The sequence below is a fragment of the Phyllobates terribilis genome, unplaced genomic scaffold (assembly GCF_046119375.1).
Source record: "Phyllobates terribilis strain yellow unplaced genomic scaffold, ASM4611937v1 Scaffold_4__5_contigs__length_816908805, whole genome shotgun sequence".
NCBI classification, from domain to species: domain Eukaryota; kingdom Metazoa; phylum Chordata; class Amphibia; order Anura; family Dendrobatidae; genus Phyllobates; species Phyllobates terribilis.
The window spans coordinates 234078395-234094392 of record NW_027362764.1 but is presented as its reverse complement, the minus strand read 5'-3'; the positions used below and the strand labels follow the sequence as shown (position 1 = coordinate 234094392).

Below are 15998 nucleotides of genomic sequence, written 5' to 3'. Positions count from 1 at the left end.
TGCAGATAAAAATTACTTTTAATTTGCAACCTGATGGAGGTCAGTATAGATGGACTAATAGAGAAAGTCCCACACACTGCTAGAAGGCCAAATATTTTTTCAGAGCTAGATGCAGACAAAAAATTATTTTCAGTTTGCAACCTGATGGAGGTCAGTATAGATGGACTAATAGAACAAGTCCCACACACAGCTAGAAGTCCAAATATTTTTTCAGAGGTAGATACAGAAAAAAATTATATTCAGTTTGCAACCTGATGGAGGTCTGTATAGATGGATTAATAGAACAAGTCCCACACACAGCTAGAAGCCCAATATTTTTTCAGAGGTAGATGCAGAAAAAAAATATATTCAGTTTGCAACCTGATGGAGGTCAGTATAGATGGACTAATAGAGAAAGTCCCACACACTGCTAGAAGGCCAAATATTTTTTCAGAGCTAGATGCAGACAAAAAATTATTTTTAATTTGCAACCTGATGGAGGTCAGTATAGATGGACTAATAGAGAAAGTCCCACACACAGCTAGAAGCCCAAATATTTTTTCAGAGGTAGATGCAGAAAAAAATTATATTCAGTTTGCAACCTGATGGAGGTCTGTATAGATGGATTAATAGAACAAGTCCCACACACTGCTAGAAGGCCAAATATTTTTTCAGAGCTAGATGCAGAAAAAAATTATATTCAGTTTGCAACCTGATGGAGGTCAGTATAGATGGACTAATAGAACAAGTCCCACACACAGCTAGAAGCCCAAATATTTTTTCAGAGGTAGATGCAGAAAAAAATTATATTCAGTTTGCAACCTGATGGAGGTCTGTATAGATGGATTAATAGAACAAGTCCCACACACTGCTAGAAGGCCAAATATTTTTTCAGAGCTAGATGCAGAAAAAAATTATATTCAGTTTGCAACCTGATGGAGGTCAGTATAGATGGACTAATAGAACAAGTCCCACACACAGCTAGAAGCCCAAATATTTTTTCAGAGGTAGATGCAGATAAAAATTATTTTTAATTTGCAACCTGATGGAGGTCAGTATAGATGGACTAATAGAACAAGTCCCACACACAGCTAGAAGCCCAAATATTTTTTCAGAGGTAGATGCAGAAAAAAATTATATTCAGTTTGCAACCTGATGGAGGTCTGTATAGATGGATTAATAGAACAAGTCCCACACACAGCTAGAAGCCCAATATTTTTTCAGAGGTAGATGCAGAAAAAAAATATATTCAGTTTGCAACCTGATGGAGGTCAGTATAGATGGACTAATAGAGAAAGTCCCACACACTGCTAGAAGGCCAAATATTTTTTCAGAGCTAGATGCAGAAAAAAATTATATTCAGTTTGCAACCTGATGGAGGTCAGTATAGATGGACTAATAGAACAAGTCCCACACACTGCTAGAAGCCCAAATATTTTTTCAGAGCTAGATGCAGAAAAAAATTATATTCAATTTGCAACCTGATGGAGGTCAGTATAGATGGACTAATAGAATGATGCTATGCCCAAAAGATTTTACTTCACTAGGTGCAGTAAAAAAATTGGTATTCTATACACAGGTGGTATATCTTGCAACACAGATAGGCTACTCCACTGACTACACACTCTGCAATAGGCCAAAAAGGATTAGCTTTGCTAGATTCAGCCAAATGCTGTGAAAAAAACTTGCACAGCACTGGCACAGACCTACCTGGCAAAAACTGATAGGAACTGATGTAACCTAGTCCTGAAAAGGACTCCAATTACAATTAGTCTTTACTCCCACAACCTATCTATTTAAGAGCACAGACCTGCCTGATAAAAGTCATAGGAAATGCTGTAACCTAGTCCTTAAAAGGACTGCAATCACAACTATTCCCTACTCCCAAGCTATCTGTAGATTTGTGCGAAAATTGGCTTGAAATTAACAAGGTATAGCGCACACAGCAACAGCGGTGCCGTCTAACACGCAGCTGCAGCAGTGAGAAAATGGTGGCGACGGGGAAAATGGCTTGGTCTTATTGGGCAAGGACATGTGACATACACTGCCAATGACACATGCCCTTGCTTGTGTGAAAAAAGCACTTCGCTCCGTGTGTGCGCTGCTGATAGGCTGACAGATTGCACCTCCCCACTGTAAATGCGGGAAAGAGAAAAAAAAATGGAGATCTTCATTATTCCTGCAGAGATCCATCCCCTGCCCCTCCCCCCACCCCGCTGTACACTAAAACTGCGTATTAACATTAATTTTCATCATTACTGAGAAAAAATCCAGTTATGATTTTGGTGCACGAACAGTTATCGAACATAACCTCGAACAGCCGAATTTTTCTCAAATCGTTCGTGTTCGCCGAACGGCTCGAACACCGCCCAAAACAGCTCGAATTTGAGATTGGCGAACAGTTCGAGTAAAACAACGCTCATCTCTACCCATCAATAAATATTATTATGAAAAAAAACCAAACAAACAATAAAAGTACACATATTTGGTATCGCCGCGTCCATAATGACCTGGCCTATAAAACTGTTCTACTAGTTAACCCCTTCAGTGAATACAGTAAAAAATAAAAAACAAAGCAAAAAACAATGGTTTATCATCATACTGCCAAACAAAAAATTGAATAACACCTGATCCAAAAGACGAATATAAATAAAAATGGTACCGCTGAAAGCGTCATCTCGTCCCGCAAAAAACAAGCTGCCATACAGCTCCATCATCCGAAAAATCAAAAAGTTACAGCTCTCAGAATAAAGTGATGCAAAAGAATATTTTTTTCTATAAAATAGCTTTTATTGTGTAAAAGCGCTAAAACATAAAAAACAATATAAATGTGGCATCGCTGTAAACGTACTGACCCGAAGAATAAAGCTACCTTATCAATTTTACCACACCCGGAGCAGAATAAAAAAATGTAAAAAAGCACAATTCCTGAATTGTTGGTTTTTGTTTATTCTGCCTCCCAAAAATAAGAATAGAAAGCGATCAAAAAATGTCACGTACCTGAAAATGGCACCAATAAAAACGTCAACTCATCCCGCAAGAAACAAGCCGTCATATGACTCTGTCGGACAAAATATGGCGATGCAAAAACTAGATTTTACAAAATATGTGTCTTTTAGTGTGTGACAGCTGTCAATCATCAAAACCCGATATGATTCTGGTATCGCTGTAATCGCACCGACCCGAAGAATAAAGTAATCTCATCACTTATACCGCACGAGGAACGGCGTAAAAAATAAACGCTAGGGCTGGGGTTGGGGTTGTGCTAATGTTAGGGTTTTTTTTTTTTTCCAAAGTAAAAAAAAAAAAAAAAAAAAAAATTATGACGATATGGCGACTAGTGTTGAGCACAAGTGCTCGCTACTTGAGTTTGCATCGGGTGGTCGGGTATGCGCTGAGTATCGCGGGTGCTCGAGTCTCCGCCCCATATTCTTTGAGGCCAAAAAAACCTCGCGGGGATTTCCTGCCATGCACGAGCGATCCCCGCATGTTTTTTTGAGGGTGTCTAATAACCGTGAAACATGCGGGCGGGGACTCGAGCATTTCACTTGAGCACCCGTGATACATGGTGCATACCTGAGTACCCGATGCAAACTCAAGTAGCGAGCACTTGCGCTCAAGACTAATGACAACTTATTCAATATGATGACCTAATGTTATCAAATTCTGTGTCGTACCTCTGGGTTCAAAATGTTCACTATACCCCTTAATAAAATCCTTGAGGGGTATAGTTTCCAAAATGGGGTCACTTGTGGGGGAGCTCCACTGTTTAGGCACATCAGGGGCTCTCCAAACGCGACATGGTGTCCGCTAACAAATTGAATGGAAAATCGGCTCAAATTGTTAGCGGACACCATGTTGCATTTGGAGAGCCCCTGTGTGCCTAAACATTGGAGCTCCCCCACAAGTGACCCCATTTTGGAAACTAGACCACCCAAGGAACCTATGTAAATGCATAGTGATCACTTGGAACCCCCAAGTGCTTCGCAAATTGATTTGTAAAAATGAAAAAGTGTTTTTTTTTCCACTTTTTAATTTTTATGAATCAATTTGTGAAGCACCTGGGGGATCCAAGTTCTCACTATGCATCCAGATAGGTGCCTTGGGGGGTCTAGTTTCCAAAATGGGGTCACTTGTAGGGGGTTTCCACTGTTTAGGCACATCAGGGGCTCTCCAAACGCATCAAGGTGTCCGCTAACAATTTGAGCCGATTTTCCATTCAATTTGTTAGCGGACACCATGTCGCGTTTGGAGAGCCCCTGATGTGCCTAAACAGTGGAGCTCCCCCACAAGAGACCACATTTTGGAAACTAGACCCCCCAAGGCACCAATCTAGATGCATAGTGAGCACTTGGAACCCTCAGGTGCTTCACAAATTGATTCATAAAAATGAAAAAGTGGAAAAAAAAATACTTTTTCATTTTTACGAATCAATTTGTGAATCACCTAGGGGTTCCAAGTTTTCACTATGCATCTAGATAGGTGCCTTGGGGGGTCTAGTTTCCAAAATGGGGTCACTTGTGGGGGGTTTCCACTGCTTAGGCACATCAGGGGCTCTCCAAACGCAACATGGCGTCCGCTAATTATTCAAGCAAATTTTACAATCAAAAAGTCAAATGGCGCTCCTTCCCTTCCGAGCCCTGCCGTGCGCCCAAACAGTGGTTTTTCCCCACATATGGGGTATCTGCGTGCCCAGGGGAAATTGCACAACAAATTTTGGGGTCCATTTTTTCATGTTACCCCTGTGAAAATAAAAAAAATTGGGTTTAAAGTAACATTTTTGTGAAAAAAGTTAAATGTTCATTTTTTTCTTCCACATTCCAAAAATTCCTGTGAAGCACCTGAAGGGTTAATAAAGTTCTTGATTGTGGTTTTGAGCACCTTGAGGGGTGCAGTTTTTAGAATGGTGTCACCTTTGGGTATTTTCTGTCATAAAGACCTCTCAAAGTGACTTCAAATGTGATGTGGTCCCTAAAAAAATGGTTTTGTAAATTTTGTTGGAAAAATGAGAGATCGCTGGTCAACTTTTAACCCTTATAGCTCCCTAACAAAAAAAATCTTTGGTTCCAAAATTGTGCTGATGTAAAGTAGACATGAGGGAAATGTTATTTATTAACTCTTTTGTGTGACATATCTCTCTAATTTAAGGGCATAAAAATTCAAATTTTGAAAATTGCAAAATTTTCAAAATTTTCACCAAATTTCCATTTTTTTCACAAATAAACGCAAGTGATATCGAAGAAATTTTACCACAATCATGAAGTACAATATGTCATGAAAAAACAATCTCAGAATCAGGGGGATCTGTTGAAGCGTTCCAGAGTAATTACCTCATAAAGTGACAGTGGTCAGTATTGTAAAAATTGGCCTGGTCATTAACGTGCAAACCACCCTCGGGGGTAAAGGGGTTAAACAACTGAATGAACATCCTCCGAGCCCGGTGATTCCATAATTTTTGCCAGGGGTTGTAGAAGGCCAATTCAGAATAGTCCAATGTTTTCCTTTTAGCCATTCTTGGGTGTTTTTAGCTGTGTGTTTGGGGTCATTATCCTGTTGCAAGATCTATGACCTGCGACTGAGACCAAGCTTTCTGTCACTGGGCAGCACATTTCTCTCTAGAATCCCTTGATAGTCTTTAGATTTCATTGTACCCTGCACAGAATCAAGACACCCTGTGCCAGATGCAGCAAAGCAGCCCCAGAACATAACAGAGCCTCCTCCATGTTTCACAGTAGGGACAGTGTTCTTTTCTTGATATCCTTCATTTTTCCATCTGTGAACATAGAGCTGATGTGCCTTGCCAAAAGCTTCCATTTTTGTCTCATCTGTCCAAAGGACATTCTCAAAGAAGCTTTGTGGCTTGTCAACATGTAGTTTGTCAAATTCCAGTCTGGCTTTTTTATGATTTTTTTTCAACAATGGTGTTCTCCTTGGTCGTCTCCCATGAAGTCAACTTTGGATCAAACATCGACGGATGGTGCGATCTGACAGTGATGTTCCTTGAACTTGAAGTTCATCTTTAATCTCTTTAAAAGTTAGCCTGGGCTCTTTTGTTACCATTCGTATTATCTGTCTCTCTAATTCGTCATCAATTTTCCTCCTGCGGCCACGTCCAGGGAAGCTGGCTACAGTCCCATGGATCTTAAATTTCTGAATAATATGTGCAACTGTAGTCACAGGAGCATCAAGCTGCTTGGAGATGGTCTTATAACCTTTACCTTTAACATGCTTGTGATGCGCCCCCTGGGCCGTGGGGTACCCGAAGCCGGGCCGGTGGATGCTGGGGGTTGTAGTCACAGTGGCGGTGACCCGGTCCGTGACCCAGGGCGGTCAAACCAAGGGGTAGTCTATGTGTATAGGTTGTTAATGTCCGACTGCACCACCTGTGGAATGCGGTCAATAGGAACCGCCGCTGCGCATCAGTCCTCTGAAGCTGGTGGTATAGCAGCTAAGGTAGTGTAACTCCCCACAGGAAGAGTGTAGCTTCAGGGCAGCGTGCGTGGATGTTGGTGGTTATAGTGCAGGGAGTCAGTAATGAACACAGAGTCCGTATGATGCAGTCTCAGGTCTTTTACTCACAATTGTAGCAGTTCCAGATACAGGCGCCAGTGCAAGGCCCACGGCGTCCTGTGTTCACGCAGTGAGGGGTTCAGCTGACCCTCAGGTAACTCCGGAGCATTTAACAGGACCCCCTTCTGTGTGTCCTTTCTCTGGCCTTCTCCCTGCACCTCATACCCAGTGACACTTCTATCTCGTATCCTCGGGCCTTGGCGGGCGACGTGTGTTCCGTCCCCTGGGTCCTATGTGGCTACCTTCTTAGTGTACTGGTGTGGACTTGGGGCCTGCGGTACTTGAAGTACTGCAGCCTCCGGTTTTCTAGTTGAACCTTGTAGTTCTTGCTAGTTGAGGAACCGGTTCTCTTTAACTGCCCTGACCCCCCTACTCTCTAGTAGCGGCGGGCATACGGGTGGCTTGCTACATGGCCCGTACCCCTAGGGCCCCTTCTCTCCTCATTCCTGGAGCTTTTCCTGCTCCCTCTCCTCTCTTCTCTCCTTCCAGGCTCAGGCCTCCTGGCTAGGCCCGCCTCTGGAGCAGAGCTCATGCAGAGCCTCTGCTCCTGTCACTTCTCCTCAGACTGAACTGTGATCTAAGATGGTTCCTCCCTTTTAGATGCTCCTACTCCAGTGCTCCCAGGATCTGTGTCCTCCACCCCATCCACTACATAGTTCCCCCTCTCTAGGTGGTTCCTCCCCACTCCAGCCAGGGATCAGGGACTGTGCTCTCCCGTAGGAGCAATCTCGCCCTGTCCCCCAGAAATGTGGTGTAGTGAACGTAGTGTTAGGGTCCTGAGCCATACTCCTTCCTTACCTGAGAGTGAGATACCACACCTCTAGGTGAGATGCAATACCTCTGTGGCGACCGAACCCTCACAGGCGCCACACTTGTGTATAATTTTCTTTCTATTCTCCTGAGACAACTCTTTCCTTTGCTTCCTCTGGTCCATGTTGAGTGTGGTACACACCATGTCACCAAACAGCACAGTGAGTATCTGTAGCCCTATATACAGGCCCACTGACTGATTACAAGATTATAGACACCTTTGATGCTAATCAGCGGACACCACTTGATTTAACATGTCCCTTTTGTCACATTATTTTCAGGGGTACCATCATTTCTGTCAAGGCCTATTTCATGAGTTTATTTTTTTTTAAAAATGTTCAATGTTATAAACTTCTGTGAAGCACTTGAGGGTTCAAGATGTTCACCACATATCTAAATAAGTTCTGTGAGGGGTCTAGTTTCCAAAATGGTGTCACTTGTGAGGGGTTTCCACTGTTTAGACACATCAGGGGCTCTCCAAACGCGACATGGCATCAGCTAATTATTCAAGCTAATTTTACATTCAAAAAGTCAAATGGTGCTCCTTTCCTTCCGAACTCTGCCGTGCGTCCAAACAGTAGTTTTCCCCAACATATGGGGTATCGACGTGCTCAGGAGAAATTGTACAACAAATTTTGTGGTCCATTTTCTCTCATTACCCTTGTGAAAATAAAAAAATTGGGTCTGAAGTAAACATTTTGTGAAAAAAGTTAAATGTTCATTTTTTCCTTTCAAGTTGCTTCAGTTCCTGTGAAGCACGTGAAGGGTTAATAAACTTCTTGAATGTGTTTTTGAGCACCTTGAGGGGTGCAGTTTTTAGAATGGTGTCACTTGTGGGTATTTTCTGCCATATAGATCCCTCAAAGTCACCACTATCATTAAGTACAATATGTCACAAAAAAACTTTCTCAGAATCAGTGGCATCTGTTGAAGCGCTCCAGAGTTATTACCTCATAAAATGACACTGGTCAGAATTGTAAAATATGACCCGGTCATTAAGGACATAATTGGCTCTGTCCTTAAGGGGTTAAAGAGGACCTGTAACTAGGTCAAAAGTGGCCAGTTTTTGCTCCTATTTTATTTCCACTATTCCCATATCATTGTTTTTTTTAATCTGTTTCCAGATATAGGGGCCTTTTTTAGTTAGTGCAACTTTTTATGGTCTTTAACAACGGCGGGGCTTTGCTCACAGGGTTCTCTGGGGGCATGTTTTTAAGCTGCTCTGCATTATTACCCTATGAGCACAGTCTCCTAGGTAAAAATCCTAAAAGTTAGCACCAATAAAAAGTCCATACCTCTGGAACTGTATGGTAGATTTAAAATATGTATATTGAAACAAAATAAGAGCAAAAACTGTACACTTTTGACCTGGTGACAGGTCCTCTTTAATAAGGTAATTTCTCAGGCTCCATTGTTCAACCATGTAGTCACCAGTAAAACTCGTAACATACTGTAGGTAGTTTAGTAGTTCAACTAAATAAGACATGTCGGAATTTCCAGGGAGTTTTTTAGTCATCTATTCCCTCCTAAGCTAAAGCTTTGTTAGTGTGTCGGGGCCCCTTTGGCTAATTACAGTATAGCTAGCATCTGATTAATAGAGATTGAAGTATGAAATATGATTGGAAAAAAATGGTTTCAGCTATCGCGGTGATAGCCCACAACACTGAGGTGACTGCTGATGTGAATAATTGGTTGCAGTGGTCATATATCAAATCATCATTCCGCAGCCCAAAGGAGACTCATGGGGGGAAGGGTTGATAGAGGTGTGGTAGGAGATTGGTAGGATGAGTATCACACCTTTTGTTATTTTATACCATTGTAATATTAGTAAATAATTTTGTTACAGATTCTGATTTTGAACACAGTGATTGGTATTTGGTAAAAGTATTGGGTGAGCAATAAACATCAAAGAGGTTTTGCATGGAATAGGTGATGCATTCCATATATCGGTTTGTATGAACCTGATGAATGATGATTATACTTTTCTCAGAAAAGAAATAAAATGATTTATTTGCATAACCTATTTACTTTATGTGTGTTTTCTCTCTTTATAAGGTCACAACTGTGAACAACAAGCAATGAAAATAAAGACGCAGGAATATTATAATATTATATGATTTTTGAAGAAAAAAATTACAGGGATCAGTTTTATTCTCCATTCAAATTTTCTTCAAATCGACCTTGTTCAGACATTTAGGAGTCTGGACTTTTGTGTACTATTCTGTGAATTGAAAAAAATAAAACAGTAAATAAGTGAATTTTATAATATGGTAAGACTGTGAAATAAACATTTTTCAAGTACAGTATTAAAAAATCTTTGTTGAGTCTTTCTTGAGTAGTGTGGTTTATTCACTCTAACTAACCCCATTTCACTTCTAATGAAACCAAATTGGAATTTTTGCTTGTACCCAGGAACATAATTTCTCTGTATCTTTATGAAATACAAACTCCCACAAAAAATATACCGAATACCTCAATTGTATAGGCCAAAGGATACGTGATTATTTTCATTCTACTTGCCATAATCGGTATGTCAGCAACATCGTGTGCTGCAGTCCAGTGGGCAGAACTCATTTTTACTGCTGGCCAAAATTGTGTAAGGGAAATTAGGCTGTGGTGACCATGGTTAGATCGATATGAAACCACGAGTTGTTTCCAAGAGTTGCTTCTCGGTGGTTTATGAGAAGCATTCATATATTGTAATGAGACAATTGCAGCCAGTAATGCATTTAAACAATAATTATATATATGAGTAATGTATATAATATACATTATATATTATAATATACTGTATTTCACATGTAAAGCGCCATGGAATAAATGGAGCTATAATAATAAATAATCATATAATGTATACATATTACTTTAGCAATTAACAAAATGCAAAGTGAATGAACAAAAAATAAATTTAAATCAGATCGACAGTTGGTGTAACTGCCTTCATAACAGCATCAGTTTTTCTACATATGTACACTAACATACAGTTTTTGATGGAACTCGACAGGGAGGTAGTTCCAAACATCTTGGAGAACTAACCGCAGATCTTTTGTGGATGTAAGCTTGCCCAAATCCTTCTGTCTCTTCATGTAATCCCACATAAATTTGATGATGTTAAAATCAATGCCCTGTGGGATCCATATAGTCACTTCTAGGACTCCTTGTTCTTCTATACGTGGAAAATAGTTCTTAATGACATTGGCTGTATGTTTGGGGCAGTTGTTCTACAGCAGAGTAAATTTGGAGGCAATCAGACACCTCTCTGATAGTATTGCATTGTATTGGATAATTATCATTCTATATTTCTCAGCAAAGAAGACATCATTAAAAAGCACTCCCATCAAACTTTTTATCATCTTATATGTTGCATTCATCATATTTTATAGCACTGTGCACTTAAAATTGCTCATTTTGCCCTTCAACCCAGTTAATTCTTCTCTTTTACATTAGGTCTATGACATCACGTGACTAGCTGATTCCTTTTTAGCTCTAGGTAGTACCTATTTTCCCTGGATGAGTCATCATTACAACTTCAAGTCTACTCACTGCAAAGTCCGTTTAAAGGAGAGGAGAGGAGCAGTTGGCCAGGAGCTGAAGAGGGAGATGACTCATGCAGGAAAATAAGACTTCCTGTTCCTACATTTAGCTTAGAAGGATTTAGCTAGTCTGCTTTTAATCACATGATAAAACCCAAGACAAAAAAAAAATAAGAAAACACCCTACAGTAAATAAATAAATAAATAACAATAGTGCATGAAAATATAGGGTGCTTAGTTAACATAATTTTGATAAAAAAAACGTAAAAGTCATCCCACCACGTCAAGGTGACCCTATGCAGGACGGACCTAACCTTTAGTATTAAAACCTTACCATATATCAAGTGACATAATGTGAATAAGGGCTGAGAAGGACTAAGACCCAACTAATGGACACCCAGCCATGGGGAACTATATGAATGTAATGTCCAGCTCAAGGAAAATGGAGGGTCCACCCTTATTTCCACAGAGTACAAAAAAACTGAAACAAAAACATAAAGAGATGAGCTGGAATATATTTAATCACATGATGTGCTAATGGAAAAGAGAAGAATTAACTGAGTAGAATGACAAAATGAGCAATTGTAAATACACAGTGTTATATAATATAATTGCAATATATATTAAGAGGAGAAAAATTTGGATAGGAGAGCTTCTTTAAGTAATCTAAAGACCCTAATCCATTTGCTGAAATGCAGCCCCAAACTTGCATGGAACACTAATTATTGTACTGCTCTTCAGACTTTACATAACATACTGCCTTTTGTTACAGTTAAATATTTCATATTTTATGTCATCAGTCCAGAGCACCTGCTGACATTTTTCTGCACCTTGGTTCCTATGTTTTCGTGCATAGTTGAGTAAATTGGTCTTGCTTCCATGACAAAGTTATGTTTTTTGGCCATAATTCTTCCATGAAGACTACTTCCAGCCAGCCCCAGCAGTAGATGGGTGTAGCTGAAGCTGGGTTTCAACAGTTGCTGCTAGTTCTGACCGGATAGCATTGTTGGACAATCTCAAATTTCGAAGTGAAGTAAGTATGTTATAGCTCATTCACTGTACTCAACAATGCCCATTTCTTTGTGTCCAAGAAATCCAAGCAAATACTTTTCCATCATGCAATATCATCAGAGAAACATCTCATTGACTTCAAATATATTCTGCAGCAGAACAGTGACTTCAAACATACAGCCAATTTCATTAAAAACTATCTTCAATGTGAAGAACAAGAATTTCTGCAATTGATGAAATGGCACCCACAGAACAATGATCTTAACATCATTATCACTAGCCTACATCCTCAGAGAATTTGTTATTAGTAGAGTTGGGTGAATTTAATTGAGTGGAATTGAATTCTACTTGAATTTAAAAAAAATCCATATTCTCCAGAATGCAGATTTTTTGTAATTTGCTCAGTGCAAATTCAGCAAAGTGGCAGCCACCTGGCTACCATTTTGCTGAACTAACATTTCAGGGCTGTCAAATTGTTTAAAACAAACAAAAAAAAAGAAAAACATGCTCACATCACTGTTCACTTCTCCGAACACCTCCACTGCTCGCTCTCCCACATATGGGCCTTAGCGCCACTCGTTACTGGCGCCATGCTCTGAAACTCCGGGAATCTTCACACTAAGCCGAGCCTTCCAGTCGTGACTAGGTCCAGGACGTCCCTTTGCATTTGCAAGACTGTCCTGTGCCTAGACACAGTTGGAACTCTTGGTCTAGAGTGCACATTCTAAGGTCGTGTTGCACGTAGTGACGTCATGACACCGCCGTAACCTTACAACACGCATGGGCAGGGATGTCTTAGGCTTTGTCGGGATTGGAAGTCCTAGTTTAGAGCGCATGTTGGAAATCAACCTAGAGTGCACTGCAAAGTCACATTGCTAATCACTAAGCCACCTTACTTCTCTATATATACATTATAAACTTAATTGATGGACATCTATGGTTTTATTTTTTTGCCTGTGTGGATTGGATGGGTTGTTACCGACATCTGGTGAGAATTTCATGTCAATAGTACCTTTATAAAATTAATGACGTGTTCAATACTTATTTCACCCACTATCTATCTATCTATCTATCTATCTATCTATCTATCTATCTATCTATCTATCTATCTCTCTATCTATCTACAATATATTGCAGTTTTACAACTAGATTTTAAAACAGTATCTCAATATATTTCTTTTCAATAGCTAAATATTGAGATATACCCATATGTTTAATCGACCAGGGTAGGAGCTACATTTTTAGTCTGGCCTCGTGTTATAGTACTTCTTTTAAAGCCCAGGGCATGAACAAGTAGATTTGTTTTAGTATAAAGTAATAAGAATTATTCTGGCGGGAACTTCAGAGAGTAAAACTCTGCTACAATCTATTATTAGAAATGATTGAGCATCTGCAGTAGGTCAGACTAATATATCCATATGGGAAATTTATACCATCCACTATAGATCTGTTAATGTGCATACATACATATTCAAGTAAAATAGCCTATTATAATTTGCATATGCTGAAAAATGAATGTTATTTTGCTTGTTAGTAAGCATCCTGCAATAAAGGCTGAAAAACAAACCATACGTGCATTTCAGAGGCGTAGTAGGGGTTCAGCACTTGGGTAATTGGGCACAAGAATTGAGTCGTCCCGGCAAGCCAATCCAGGAAATGCATGTTTACAATGACAGAGACTGTCCCTAATTAGAATAGGTATAGAGGGCACCACAGCTGACGACAATGCTATTACAGAATAAAAATCACCTTACAAGAGAATGACAAATATTGCCACCATATAATGACCCTACAGAGTTAGATACAAGATTGGCAGGTGAAGGTCCCTGAGGTGCAGATGTGTGTGGCAGGGAATGGCCTCTCAGGTGTGAGTCTGTGTGACAAGATGAGCCCCTGGAGTGCAAGTATGTCTGAGAGGAAAGGTCCCCTAAGGTGTAAGAATGTCTGATGGGGAGGACCCGTGGAATGCAGGTGTCCATGTAATTGGTGTAGGGTGCAAGTGTGTGTGATGGGGTGAACAATGGGGAATGAGTGTATGGGATGTTGGAGGCACACGTAAGAGGGGTCACTCCGAAGTGGTAATATAGTGTAGTCTGAATGATGACTAGCCCTGTGTGCAAGTATGTAGGGAAGGGAGTAATGAGTTTTTAAGTGTGTTAGTCTGGTGCTTCCTAAGTGTTCACATGTGTGTGATGGGAAGAACCACAGAAGTGCGAGTGCCTGTGGTGGGGAAGGCACTTGTGATATGTGTGTGAAGGGCAGTGGGGGTTCCCTGGGAGAAACTGTGAATGACATGAAGGGCCCTTGAGATGCAAGTTTGTGTGATGGAGAGGGCATTTAGGGTGCAAGCCAATGTGATGGAGAGGATCACTGGGCTACAAGTGTGTGTGACAGGTGGTGTCCCTTGGATGCAAGTGGTGTTTGTATGATGGAGAAGGCCTTTGGGGTGCAAGAATGTATTAAAGGATATGGAAACCTTTAGTGAAGATATGTGTTAAGTGTGGTGTCTCTTGGGTGCAAGTGTGTGATAAATGAAGGGCCCTAAGGTGCAAGTGTATATATTGGGGGAGAGCCCAAGGGTCAAGGGATCCCTGATCTGTGCATGTCTGTTCTGAAAGGTCATGGCATGCAAGTGTGTGCACAGAGGTGTTTTGGGTATGAGTGTGTGTGACAGATGGAGCCCTAGTGTGCACGAGTGTGTGTTGAATGTGGCTTAGTGAGTCCCTTGGATGCAAATCAGATGCGTTTGCATGCAGAGCAGTTGCGGTTTGCAGAATATGGTCTATCTAATGATGGGGGATGGGGGGCATGGGTTCTTTACTGAACCACTACAGTTCTTTGCTGAGCAACTGGCAAATACAAACATTATAAGGGGGCTTATACTGAGTAATTACAGACACAAAAAGGTTTTCTATACTAAGCAACTACAGACACTTTAAGGGGCTCTATATTGATGTTTCAGAAAATCCATATGGAACAACTACAGGCAGTATAAGGGTCTGTGCAAACATTAAGTATTTGCATGCAGGAAAAATGCTTAATAAAAAAACATATTTAAATTTGAGAGTCCTCAGTGGTTGATACCTTTTAATGGCTAACTGGAAAGATGGTAACAAATTGCAAGCTTTCAAGACTACTCAGGTCTCTTCATCAGGCATAGTATAACACAAAATCTGAAAAGTCACATATTTATACACAAGACACATATAATGACAGAAAACACAGAGCAAAAATTACAGCAATTCTATAACAAACTACGGACCCTTCTGATTCATAACAAGGAAAAGAAGCTGCACAGATTGCGCCTAAACTCAGGATGCTATACAAACAGTTACAAAACAAAGCCAAAACCTGACAATTTGGACAACCACTCCATTCCAGACACAGAAGCATCTAACTGTGTCATCAATCTCTCAGATTATACACCAAGCAAAGCGGAGCTGACCGTGCTTTCTAGAGGACTCTCATTTTGTCCTACTAAGGCCCTAGATAAAACTGAACTCTGTAGTGATATGGAAAATTATTTGAGGAGACTGCGCCTGAGGGAATACTTCAATGCTACAGAAGATTCAGAAGCCACCCTAACTGAAGGAAAAGGGATTTTGACAACCAAGAAGAGGTCAGATTGAACACCTCCACCTGGACGAAACCCTCATTTGGATACATATATAGACTCCTTCAGACATGTGATAAAATCTACCATCTTAGACACAAACAGGAGACAAGCATCCAACATCAGTGCCCAAGAGAGAAAGGCCATACAATCTTTGAAAACCAACAAAGAAATCATCATTAAACTTGCTGACAAGGGTGGTGCAATAGTGATGATGAACACATCAGACTACATGAAGGAAGCAAACAGACTACTGGTGGACACACGCTACTACAAAAAACTGGAGTCTGATCCTACACAGGACTATTACAAGGAACTAAACAAGTTATTATCGTGTCTGCCTGACGAATCCATAAGAGCCGATGACATGATACCAGAGAGTCCAAGAATGGGGACATTCTATATGCTCCCCAAAATCCACAAATCTGGAAATCCAGGAAGATCAATTATTTCATGTGTGGGCACCCATACTGAGCACGTTT

The 15998-nt window shown here is 40.5% G+C and overlaps 1 long non-coding RNA gene across 1 annotated transcript in view; it reads left to right on the top strand.

Moving 5' to 3' along the window:
• LOC141264304 (uncharacterized) overlaps positions 1 to 9625 on the top strand; it is a 295119-nt gene extending 285494 nt beyond the window's left edge. The window contains exon 4 of the long non-coding RNA XR_012319881.1: positions 9415 to 9625. This is a non-coding gene — a long non-coding RNA (uncharacterized lncRNA). The remainder of the gene's footprint in view (positions 1 to 9414) is intronic.
• Positions 9626 to 15998: the final 6373 nt, after the last annotated feature.